Source organism: Mesoplodon densirostris, chromosome 3, assembly GCF_025265405.1.
Source record: "Mesoplodon densirostris isolate mMesDen1 chromosome 3, mMesDen1 primary haplotype, whole genome shotgun sequence".
Classification (NCBI taxonomy): domain Eukaryota; kingdom Metazoa; phylum Chordata; class Mammalia; order Artiodactyla; family Ziphiidae; genus Mesoplodon; species Mesoplodon densirostris.
This window is the reverse complement of record NC_082663.1, coordinates 72091584-72102876: the sequence shown is the minus strand read 5'-3', so window position 1 is coordinate 72102876 and position 11293 is coordinate 72091584.

The following is an 11293-nucleotide window of genomic DNA, read 5'->3' as shown; positions in this document are numbered from 1 at the left end:
TTCTTTCTATCCTTTGCCCTTTGCAAAAGGAAAGGTGGTAATTTACATGTACTATGCCTCTTTCCTCTCATTGTTCTATTTCTTTTCTTTCTGGCTTTCTTTTACTTCTGTAGAAAAGAGGTGGACATGTTTGAGAAGATAGAAATGCTTACCTAGTACATTTTTTTCTTCATATAAAAAAACAGCCTAGGCACTTTCTACTTTGTCCTATGACCTTTGTTAAACCTCTAATTCTGGAAGCTGCATTTTAATTACAAAATATTGTAAAGGGAATATAGTAAGTATACACAGCCCTTGATTCTTAGCCAAATGAGAGAAAATTTAACAGCAGTGTATGGTTGCAGGAATGGTTATGTTTGGGATCCATATGCATGTTCAACTCACACATTCAAGCAGTGCAATAAAGCATGGAAAAAACAGCTGATACACAAAAGGGACCGTCTAGACAGTACCCCATCAGTCTGGCTAAATTTGGTGCTGGCATTCCCAATGGGATTGTAATATAATTGTTCTGGTGTCTGCGTTCATTCCCCCTGTCAAACACCATTCCAAATATACATCCTTCTCCCCCCAACCCTATTTCTTCCATAAATATGAAGCCCAAACTACTCTGCCATGCTAGAAAGAGTGTTAGATGGCCCAACCTTAAGAAAACATTATAGTTAAGCAAAATCATGTTATTTAATTCCTTTAAAAAAAATCCTCCTGTTACTTCCTAACTCCAAATAGAATTAATTTCAGGCCAATTTAAATAATTTAAATTAGAACATGGAAAAATTTTAATGCAAATACAAATAACCTTGAAATATTGAACACTTTAGATGAAAGCAAATAGGCCTTTTTACCCCTTTATATTTATTAACCTCTGTTAGAAAATTTAACAGAAATCAGAGATGTGAAAGTGTAATGATGGACATGGGTCATAAATTCTAATGAAGAAAAAGCTAATGAAAACAATGTTCAGTGAAAGCACTTAAAAATTCAAATTGTGTATTTTTTTTCTTTCTTGGGTTTAAAAGCCATAATATTTTTTTCTCTCTAAACATCTTTTGAAAGTTAAATTTCTGTTAATTTATATAGGAATTATTTAATATATTTGGTTTTTTAAAAAGAGAAACCAGAAATATTTATACACTGATTTGTAGTAACTATCAATTAATATTTTTAGAAATGTTCTGGTTTAAGACATTAGGAAAATGAAAAGCACTACTTTACAGAATAAAATAAATGGAAAAGCCCAACATTAAAATGAATAATGCACAGATTATTGACAAAAATGCTTATAATCTAAAAACTTTCAAACACTGAAATGAAAGCTGTCAGAATCCTTTTTTTTTAGGAAAATGCAGATTTTAGGATTGCCATATAATATATTAACCAGATATACTTATTTTATTTTATGTTCTAAAGTGTCACCTCTGGGTATTGTTTAGATATTAAAATTGACCAGGAAAACTTTTTAGAAAACCTTTTATTCTTTTAACTCCGGGAAAAATTATCTTGGGAAAGAGGTTGGGATGTTTGATTTGTTTTGTTTTATTAATTGTGGGCCTATATTTGTACTTCTGTTTTGGAGGTTAATAATCCTTTTCCTGATCCTGTATACAGAAATTTGTCTCCCATCTCAGCGATTCTGAGATGCTAGATTACAATCCCAAGTGAGCAAAGAATGTCTCCCCACCCCCACCAGGGACCACTCTAACTACAGCAAATTCAAAGAAAATACTTCAGGCACTAGATCCTGGCTTTATCCAACTTCAGGAGGCTGAGGCCAGCCCACCAACCAAAACAGGGCACACTAGAAATGGCTGTTCCAGGAAGCAGCAAGACACAGGACCTCAACTCGCACAAAGACAGAGCACAAATGCACAGAAAATCACCACTAAAAGGATCAGGAAATATTCAGATACATTTTAAGATGTCTTAAAATTCTCAGGTGGAAATGAAAGATTGAAGATTATAAATGTCTTAAAATTCTCACGTGGAAAAATGAGATTAAGAGATTGTATCCTTACATTTGTAATTTAAAAAAATAGTGATTTTAGATTTTTTCCTTCTTTGTATGAAATTATTCTTCTGACTTTGCACATGGGTACAAGAATTTAAAAAGACAACATATTAATATTTGAGCAGCGTCTGCCTGAAGCTGGGTGGTTTGCTTGTGATTGTTTTTTATTCACTTTATTTTATATTTTTACAATATATACTGGTAGAAAGTGAAAGAAAGGCATGCTGTAGGCCTCTTAGAGATGAAACAGCAAAATCTGAGTTTTATACTTGGTTTTCAAACTATCGAAGAACATCCTATGAGACCTCTTAGGTCTTAACTGGATTAAAATGTATATATTTGTGCTCTGGCTCTTTTCAGCTAACTAATGTGCATGTGAATTGAGAGTGTGTGAGGGAACGGTGAGAGCAAGTGTATGTGACACTGGGGGAGGCTGCAGGCTTGGGCTGAGGGTGACTGTGTGAAGGAGCATGCAGGATGGTGTGGGCTGCCTCCAAAGAGGGAGAGAAATGAAAATTAGCAGGCCTTGGGCTCTGGTGCGTTTTGTCTTGACGGGAGCCAGAAGAGAAGCTTAGTTAGGAGACGAGGAGGGAGAAGGGTGGGGGAAAAGAGAGGGTGGAGAAGGGGGTGTGGCGTGTGTGTGTGTGTGTGTGTGTGTGTGTGTGTGTAAGCGCTGAGGTTTCAGTTATGCTGAGCTCTGGGTTTTTGTTTTGTCGGTTCCTAGCCTAAACAGACTGGAATTTCAGGTTCAGGTTGGAGTGCATGCATGCAGAGGGATGGTCGTTCGAGTTTCTTTTTCTGGCCCTTCCCCATGGTTGCTGCTCCGAATGTTACTGCTGCTACGGGGTGGGGGGGGGGTGTTGGGGGATGGGGGTCTGTCTGCAGCTGCCCCTCTCACACTTGAATAAAAGAACTTTTTTTTCAGGGGTAGGGGAGCTGTGAATACCTTTCCCAATAAGAGATGAGGCATATTGAAAACTATATTAAATTACCCTGATTAACAATTTAGCCACGAACAGGGGAGCTTTGGGAGATCTCTATAGGCAGGACTGGGGGCTATTCATGCCAGCAGCTAAGAGGTCGAAAGGTTTCTGAAGTTCACAGGCTCAGAGCCTTTGTTATGCTAACAGACAATCTCAAATCAGCTGCCTAGTGGAGTGTGAAATATAAATGATTCCTTGAGAACTTCCAATAAGTTGTCACTCTTGCTCTCCAAATACCAGGACAGGCTGCTAATTTCTAGCAGGCCCTTTTGCAACATCGCTAGCCCTAAATGAATGCCTTTGTAGTTCAAATATTCTTTTCAAGGGAGCTGTCCTATCATCATAGCCCAAATGCATCTTGGTTTTGACTATTAAATGAAAATCAGGGCTCAGCAGTGCTTGACTTTTCCAAGCGGCCCGATGTTTGGAAAGGGTGGTGGCAGCTCTCACGCACAAGTTAGCACCCACTGCAGGAGGGCCAGGGCATTAATAGCAGCCAAGACCCCAGGAGTTACCCCAGCTCGAATCCCCACTCTCTATCAGGAACAATGCTCCGGGAGAGATTTACGTGGCTTCCCTCAGGCTGGGCTACCTTGTTCTTTCAGTCACACCAACGTTTCTCTGATTTATGAACCCTAGAGTGTTCAAGAGGACAGCCAGCTGACCTGCCAGCATCTGACTGGTCACTTGAAAGCATCAACTTTGGAGAGGGATGTATTCATTCATCAGGGCAGAAGAGGCCAAGGGGAAGAGGGCAAGGTGTGTGTCCAGGCCATGCCCCTAGTATCAGATGCCTGTGGATGTTATTTTTATCATTTGCCCATAAGAAGGATATAAACATGGCTTCTGGTCTTGGGTATGACCTTTGAGCATGTCCAGATGGATAGAGAAAAGGTCCAGGCTCTCGGAGTCTGAATTACAAAGCTTTTTAAATAAGGAAAACCACTCCCTATCCTAAACCCCAGACAAGTTGGGGGGAGTGAGACTGAGAATCTATCTGGGAGAGTGTGCCCAAATCAAACATTCTAGTAAGAAAGGACAAAGCTAATTTATGTGAATAAGAAAACACAAAAAAGAGGACAGAGACCAAAGGAAATTAGAAATCCATCTGTATCAGTCTTCACAAAGGAAGGGATAAAACCTTTACAAGAATAACTTGGGTCCTAAAAATTTTGATATTTCTGATTCCATGTCCTCAACTTCTTTACTGAAATACAAAAAAGTCCATGATATCACAGAAGTCTCTGCTTTTTCCAAACAGAGCATGTTTGATTTCTGGCAAGGAATGGGAAAAAAAAAATCAAATGGACTGTATTTCTTGCTATATTCTTAGAGTAAGTTTATAAGCGTATAACTACATAGAAGCAATGTATTTTAATACACCCTTAAGTAACTTTATAAAGCTTGATGATACAGCTATACAGAAAAACAAGGGCCTCGATTACCTTTCATCTTCTTCCTCTCACAACAATGATTTACAAGTATTACTAACCACAATGATTTTAAAATATTACCTCAAAATGGCTGGGGAGTTCATTTTGATTGGTATAGAAACTGATTTAAGTAAATACTTTTTTCCTGCCTTAGGTATACTAAGACTTACCACTATATATTAAAAAATTATTTAAATATAAATAAGAATGGTGGTGTAATGTGCACCAGTTTTGAAATCATCTAGCTTACATGTTTAAATCTTGTTTTTCTTAAAGCCAGGATACAACGTACAATGGTAGAGGACTCTGGGATTCAACTCAGAGAATTTAGCCGTCAGAACAGGAGAGCGTTTAGGATTCAGATCCTTATTCGTTTCAGATCCTTATTTGTTTCGCCCAGTAAAACAATCTGCAAATCATATTGACTAGAAAAATTAACTCAGATTACTGACACAAAAGGAGTAAAAGTTTGTGGTTTCTTCTGTCAAATACCAGAATTAGACAGTAGTTCGTTATTGATCCACTCACACCCTTTTCAGAGGGACTTAGGATCGTGGTTACCCTTATTTCAGAGATAGCAGAATGGTTGGCTTCAGATGCACATCTCATTAGACAAATATGAAGGCGACACTGAGAGCTAAAAGTTCAATGGATGCAACACAACTTGCTTAAATTTAACTCTTCACCCCCTTTCCATTTTTAAACATTTAATTAATGTTAAACTGTAAGTATCTGCATGTTATTGACACAGGCTGGACATTCAAAGGAGAAACACCTTCCCTGTGCTTCCAAATACTTATTTTACCACTTCCAAGTGTCCTCTCTCTTTCTCGTCTTTAACACATCAAAACAGGGAAGAAAGCGCTTTTGTGTTATAACTACAGAGAAAACATTGGAGAATGTGTCAATGCTGTGAATACCAGCACCAGTTTGGGGGCTGGTTTGTTTTTCCCCCTGCCGGGGGTATTTCTTTTCCCTTTGCTTTTGAGTCTTTAAACTCTGGCCACTTTGAGAAAAGCAATGGTTGAAATGAAAAGTTAGGACAAATTGCGTGAAACCTGTGTGTTGCCAGAATATGAGCATGATGAAAGCGGTGTTGGGACATTACAGAGCCAGAGCAGCTCTCCACACACACACACAGAAAATTAAAATAAAATAAAAAATAAAAGCTGGCCTTTTAAATTCATCCTTAACTACTTCAGATTTAAGAGACAGGGAATTCGTGTTTAAAAGAACAAGTTTCTAGGGTTGTCATTGCTGCCTAGTGAGGGTGTTTGTGTGTGTGCCTGTGAGTGTTTGTGTGGGGAGAAAAGATTGGGGAGGAGGAGGGCAGATAACTTTACTGACATATTAATTCTTTAGATAGCAGTAAATGAATGGTCCAAATAGACATTTGTTTCCCTTAATAGGTTTTGTACAGGTCTCTTACAAGCTGTGGCATATGCTTCATTTATATGTATATTTATTTAGAAGGATGGAGAATAATAGGTGTAGTTTGTCTATAGTCGCAGTTATTATTTAAAGTCCAAAGAGGTTACAACTTTTTTCTCCTCCAAACACTGATACAAAGGTCTCTTGTACATGCCTCCTGCATTATGTTGAAGGCCAATTAAACGTGAAGATAATATTCTAACTATCGAGCCTTGGGATGAGGAGGAAGGAGGCTAAAAGGCAAAATGACTCCAAGATGGCTGCCTCTGCCTTCTTCCCCTCCTCACTGCCTGTTTTCCACATAGGAATTCATGTAATATTTTGTTTACAAATCACACTGTAGGTCATCTGTGAATGAGGCAGTCTCTGAGGCACCAGCATCTACCTAGAATACCCTCATGATGCCGTCGAGGTATGGAGAGAGATTAAAATGCAAACATTCAAATGTATTTAGATGTGTACATAGAGATTGGACTCACACACATACACCCTTGAATGTGTGAACAACACACACGGCTGCAAAAGGAATAAAAGGCTGAAATCCTTCTTAATTCTTAGGACAGAAGGGCAAAGGAGGCCGCCAGGCCGCCACCTTCCTCCCTCAAAGGTCCAAAAGTGCACTGTTCATGGTCTGGATTCGATTTTTAAAAAAAGATATATCTTACTGATGACTCTCTCATTAGGCAGACTTCTGAAGTCTGGGGACACAAGATTTCCATAAATTATCTCTCTAACTCATCTCATGCTGGTGCAAAATGCAAAGCTAAAATTGTTTTTTTTTTTTAGTTTTTTTGCGTTAAAAAAAAAAGAGTGTACCACGCTCACCAGCTTCCTGACTGACATGTTAAAGGATTAAGAGCACTAGTAATTACTGCTATTAGTTATAATAAATATGCTCAATCATAAAATCCCACCCATAAAGCTAAACTAAAAATAATGTTGAGAATAAATAAAAGTATATTTGGGGCTTTCTAACAGATTCATAGCAGTTACTGTGTAGACTGGAGTGCACTAGGCATAGAACAAAGCAAGTGGTTTAGTTCCTATAGGAAATATATTAAAAAGAAAAAAAAAAAAGAAAAAACCCCACAACCCTTTATCTAAGAGCCATCAGGGACAAGCACTCAATACAAGTTAACAAGCAGGAACTGATAAGATAACATTTATATGAGGTCAGAAGTCAAATGCCAGTCAAAGGCTTTTAACCTCTTGGGTCATAAACAGGAAGAGTTAAAAGCAAGAGGTAGTTATTTATCGGATTTTAAGGGTACCTTATCATTGCCAGAGAATCACCGATGATGAAACTAATTAGGATTTATAGAAAAAGAACTTTGTAGCTGTTCAAAGAAAATTAACCTACCATAATTCTTCAGTTGGTAGGGAGAAAAACAAACAAACAAAAGAATCCCTTCTTTTTTGGGGGAAAATAAATCTAGCAATTTAAACGGATTTAGTAACAAAATCTCTCTCAGAAACAGTAATTTATAGCTAATGTACATATTGATTAATATATGGTGAATAATATACCTTATAAATTCTGTATTAACAATCTAACCACAAAAATTAGCATGCATAATTTATTTCCAAGTTTTGATCTTTTTCTTTTACTCCCCTTTCAGACCTCCTAAATTAGACAGAATATAACTCCGATATCACAATCCTTCTTGTCTCAGAATGCCATCATTTATAAATTGAAAAAAATATGTATTCTAATAGCAATTATTTTAAAACATCAAAATATCAAAACTACTTGATTAAATTTTTATCTTAATCTATTCCAGAGAAACAGATGTCTCTTTATTTGCTGTCAGAATATTTTCCTTTGTTTTGATTTTTGTCCTTTTTTGTCTTTTCTTAGGCTTATATTCCAAACTCCCATACAGTTCCTGGTCCTAGAGTCCATGCTGGCTTATATTTTCAAAGCATACCACCCCCATTTTTTTCTCTATTGCAATAAAAGAAAGCAGATCTAGATATTTCTTTCTAGAGAGAGATAGAGGGATTGTTGTTAGGCCTGCTAAGGCCCACTGTTTCTTTAAACAGAGTCCACAATACACTAGGCGAACATTGTGGATTTAAAATGCTTTTAAATATTTATCAGAAGTATTTTATCATCATATTCAAATGACACCTGGAGTGCACTCACCTTTATTGACAATCTCTGTTCTGAAAGTCCATTTGCTTCCTTAAAGCCCCCCAAGCAGAACAAGGACTACCCGTTTTCATTCAGTTAATGTTTAGTAAAAAACCAAGCAACCTTAATCAGCATGCTGATTGCATCGTCAACTAACAAATAATTTACTACTCTGAGCATTGCATTCCATTAAAAGCTCATTAAATTTTCTGTTCTCCAATGGGAGGTTTAGCTTTTGAACTGCATGCTTTTGCTTCGAATGATCATTCATTCAATTTTTGCAAAATGTTGTGGTTTTTTTTTTCCTAAAGTATAGGTGAGCATTTCAATACCTATAGACTGCAGACCCATGGAAGCACAGCCCAAGGCTTGAGTATGTTCCATTTGATTTACAAACTCTGTTTCATAAAAATTCAACATAATCGCTTGCACTTTTAGGAAATCCTGAAATCACTGGGTGTATCTGTGGCGATGTGTGACCCAAACGTAGCCCCAGAAATATTAATACAGAATATAAAATATCAAATCCCTTTTAGAAGCTTAAATTTTCCATTTCTACGTATTATAGTTATTGCTATTTTTATTATTTTTACCCTTATAAATAGCTGTTTTCTACTAATTCAAAAAGGAGTATGACACCACAAAGCCCTTACCGTATTTGATGCCAAATTTAATACCTCGGTTGTGTGTATGGGGGGGGGGGCGCGGAGGGGGGCGCCTAAGAAATCCACATTTTCTGGGGTTTACCCATTTTTTTTTACAAACTCAGAATCCCCTGCATTATTTTCATGCCCAGACTCGTCTAGGAAAGAGTATATTTATTATTTTTAATTTAGGGAAATGTAGGAAGATCTCCAGCCCCCAAATTAACATGCATCTTTGGATTGCTAATTGTGCTCGTTCCAAATTTGGGTCATCTTGCATGAGTGACTCTAATGTAGGGCTGAGATTGCCATGCAGCGCACTGGATTCCTGATTCCCCGCGCTAATCCTGAACTCGGTGATTGTGTCAGGTGCAGTTCTGTATGCTCTAGCAGCTGGCTCATCCTCATCAATGCAAATAAGGCAACTCCTACAATCAGAGCCTTGAGAGTGTGAAGCCTGATTGCTGAGGGCAGGCTAAAGCACTACACAGACTCTCACTTTCAAATCACGCTAAGTGACAAGACAACTGCAATGTCCCTCCAGTTCAAAATCAACCTTTTGAAAACAAAACAGGAGGAAGAGGGTGGCTACAAAGAAGAGTAAAATCGCGGTGTCTGCGAAATGGACTTGTTTAGATGGGCTTTATTTAGGTACAGAGATAACGTAAAGTGCATTTCAACAAATAATTCTTTAACTGCTGTTCAAGATACTTTGTTTTGAGGGCTGCAGGGGATGCAAAGGTGAGGGAGACACAGTCCCTGCCTTTGAGGAACCCTACTATTTGACTGCAGGAAATTGTAAAAATTAAGATAATAACAGAATTATTATTAAGGCGAAGTCACCAAAATCTTAAATGAAAAACCACAGAGCATATTTTTACAGGAACTGCTTAGAGATGGCATTATGGCATAGACGTTAAGAGCAAGATGTTGGAAGCTTAGGGTTCAAATCCCAGCTTTGTCACTTACTTGCTCAAGTTATATCACCTTTCTATAACCTTCATTTCATCCTCTGCAGAACGGCGTTGACACAAGCACCTTGTGGGGATTTTAGAAGAAGGCACTGAGATGATGTATGCAGCACACGTGCCACAGTGCTTGGCACATAGTAAGTGCTCAATAATGTCAGCTGTGATTATTCCTATTTCCTCCTTAATGTACAAAGAAGCGGGGAGGAGGGGATCCAGAAATAGCAATGTGCCACAGTTTGAAAGGTATTTATTTGATCTGGCTCTAAATTCCCATTTTACATGTAGCACTTACCCTGTGGAAGTGAAAATACTGTGAACGTGAAAAAGCCCTGCACCTCTCAGTGGTGTCTGGACAACCCTGGCAACTCGGAACATGAAGGAGAGAAAAAGAAATCCCTGTGCTTTTCCTTTTCTTCTTTTCCAAACACGTGTGCAGACTTCCCCTGCATTTCAGCCCCACCCTCTTTATTTTACTGCCTAATCTATAAAGGAGGATAAAGAGCAACACGCTGCTCTGGCATAGAGCAGATTCTGGGTGAGGACCTGTAGGTAGAGTTTAATGAACACAATTTCCTAGCACTGTGAGTGCATATTTTTAGCTACACGCTGGGCTCCAGTGCTGGCTCTTGCGACAGATGAAGAGACCCTTTGCTCAGACTTGGGTGTTGCTCCAAGAAGAACCTTTTTCAGAAAGTAGTCGGGGGAAAAAATGTCTTCTCTTTCCCTTACTCCTAATTTGCAGTCTGTAGATTTGGATTCCAGGTAACTGATCCCAGTAAGTGGCACGGTGACATGGAGATACACCACTGTGGGAAGCAAGGGTACTTCTGGGCCAGGGCGGATCTGCTTTCTCACTAAAGGATGGCTGGTGCTGAAGTGTGCATCGCCATGCATGTTCGCCCTTGGAGAGCAGGCCAGAGGTAGTTAACCTTCTTGGGGGAGGCTTGGCCTAGACAACATCATAGACACCATATCCCCCCTGGAGTTACCAAAGAATGAAACTGCTTCCTTTGCCAAACACAAAGAATGGTCTGGAGTTGGATATTAGCAAACAGCAAACCACATAAAGAAGAAAGGGCATGAGGGAGGGGGAAGGAAGAAAAGGAGAATAGGAAGGAAAAAGAAGGAAAATTACATGAAGATAAAGCATAAAATAAGATCTCTTTTCTGCTTTAGTTTGCCAGGGAGAGGGCAGCCATCCAGTCTCGTCTTGATTTTAGCCAGTGCCATGGTGGGGTTGGGGGAGGTGGAGAAGAAGGGGTTTTGATGTGATGCCAAGCAGGGCAGGGATGAGGCACCGGGTCGTGTGGAAAGAGCTGAGACTTTAAGACCTTGGCATTGGGAGAGTGTGATCAAGATGGTGAAGTGATTTGATCTCTTACGTTCCTGCTCAGGACCCTCTCCTTCTCTTTCTAATAGGATTAACAGATATTTTCCTAAGCAGAAATCAAAATGTGTCAAATCATCTGAGACAGTCAATTTGTTCACAATGCCCACGTTCTTGCAGTACGGATGCAGCACTATTCAAAAACAGTTTCATTTCAAGAGATACAATGCAGCGGAGAGGTAAACATTTATCTTCATAATCTTACACTCCTTTCAGACTGCTTAATTTTTCCCGGTGATTTTCCCCTCCTCTTTCACTCCACCCCCAAGCTCAGCTTCAAAACATTTTGTACAAAAAAGACG